Source organism: Myotis lucifugus, unplaced genomic scaffold (assembly GCF_000147115.1).
Source record: "Myotis lucifugus unplaced genomic scaffold, Myoluc2.0 scaffold_90, whole genome shotgun sequence".
NCBI classification, from domain to species: Eukaryota; Metazoa; Chordata; class Mammalia; order Chiroptera; family Vespertilionidae; genus Myotis; species Myotis lucifugus.
This window is the reverse complement of record NW_005871138.1, coordinates 1,114,770-1,116,787: the sequence shown is the minus strand read 5'-3', so window position 1 is coordinate 1,116,787 and position 2,018 is coordinate 1,114,770. Positions and strand designations below refer to the sequence as shown.

Below are 2,018 nucleotides of genomic sequence, written 5' to 3'. Positions count from 1 at the left end.
ACTGGGTGGAGGTGAGCTATGGGGGGAAAAAAGAGGAACAACTGTAATAATCTGAACAATAAAGATTTAATTTTTAAAAAAAGGAAAAAAACCAGTTTCGATGGTTGAACCAGAATGAGGTTTAGAGCCCAGTCAGCCTGACCTCTGCTTCCCCCTCTAATGGTGGCTCCAGAGGCACCCAGTGACTACTAAGGTATCTGTACAATGTCAAGGGTGATGACGCAGCCTCATTTGCATACCCATAATACCCTGCGCAGAGTACAATGCTTTTCAAGTTTAAAAGACTTTTTTTTTTTAACTTGTCATTTCTAAGTACAAGAAACTTACTTGAAAAATATCTTGTGCAAACTTTGGGCAGAAAATACCCCTAGCGCTAAAACGCCACCATAACTGAACTAGGTGTTGTAGGTCTTGGGGACGGGAACTCGGGCACTGCCAAGGACAGTCTGCTTTCTACTCAGACTGTATTAGTCCTTTATCCTTTACTGGCGGTTTCTGTGAAGAGAAATACATTTTACAAACTGTTCTATATCTTCAAGAGAAATACGTTTTACAAATTGTTTTACGCAGAGTCTACACCTTCAAGAGAAATACGTTTTACAAACTGTTTTACACCTTCAAGAGATATACGTTTTACACACTGTTTTACACCTTCAAGAGAAATACATTTTACAAACTGTTTTACACTTTCAAGAGATATACGTTTTACACACTGTTTTACACCTTCAAGAGAAATACATTTTACAAACTGTTTTACACCTTCAAGAGAAATACGTTTTACAAACTGTTTTACACCTTCAAGAGAAATACGTTTTACAAACTGTTTTACACCTTCAAGAGAAATACGTTTTACAAATTGTTTTACGCAGAGTCTACACCTTCAAGAGAAATACGTTTTACAAATTATTTTACGCAGAGTCCACACCTTCGGGAACTCCTGGACTTCAACGACCTCTGCTATGGAGGCTGATCGCTCGGCAATACTCCGCATGAAGCGGAAGCCTAGCGAGGAACCTGCCGAGGCCCCGGTCCTCGCCTGTAAACGCTCCCCGAGAGATGCGGGGGAGTCGGCGGTCCAGGAGGTCCTGGTCCAGCTCCTGCGCGCTCTGACCCGACCCCGGGCCACCCCTCAGCGTATCCGCCACAAGCTACGGGCTTCGACTCGGAAGATCCAGCAGGAGGGTCGCTACAGGGTAGTCTCTAGCCACCGACCCTCGGGCCTTCTCTCTGATGACCTGGAGTCCGAGGACGCGCGGAAAAACCCAGAAGCCGACAGTGACGCAGGCTTCCAGCTGTTGGATCTGGTCCACAAAGGAGACCCAGAGGCCGCTGCTGCCGCCGCCGCCACCTCCTGCAAAGTATCTGATCCAGATGTGACCCTTTGCAATTCTGTAGAGTTGCTCCCCGAGCGGTTGACTACATCTGAGGATGGACCAAGTGTCGGGCACCGGGAGGAACAGAAGGATGACTATGTGCATGACATTTACTACTTGAAGAGGGCCACTCCAAGATGGATTAAGAAGGTCCTCTCTAAGCAGCCCTTAAGCCAGGAGTGTGAGCTGGTGGATGAGGACGTTGATAAAGAGGAAGATGAAGATGATGAGAATAGTGAGAATAATTGGCGCAATGAGTACCCAGAGGAGGAGAGCAGTGATGGAGATGAAGATTCCAGAGGCTCTGATGAATGCGACAGCCTCAGTGACGAGGAAAGCGGCAATAGCAGTCCACAGATGCGGGGCAAATACCCTTGGTATGTGGAGAAGGAGTTTGGTTATAACAGCACTGATGACCTGGACTGGGACTGAGGATCCTGTGACAACCATGAGGTTGGATTCCCTGTCTGGGCACATGCCTGGGTTGCAGGCTCGAACCCAGATTCTCAACATTGATGTTTCTTTCTCTCCCTGTCTGAAATCAATGAAAATTAAATAAAAAAGAACTCCAACAGAACATCCTCAAACCCAAGCAACATTTGCCCATTCCCCTCTTTCATTTTGTCCCACATTATGTGTTACTGT

At 46.3% G+C, this 2,018-nt stretch overlaps 1 pseudogene; it reads left to right on the top strand.

Annotated features, from left to right (window-relative positions):
- Positions 1-931: 931 nt before the first annotated feature.
- On the top strand, positions 932-2,012 carry LOC102438320 (annotated as a pseudogene).
- Positions 2,013-2,018: the final 6 nt, after the last annotated feature.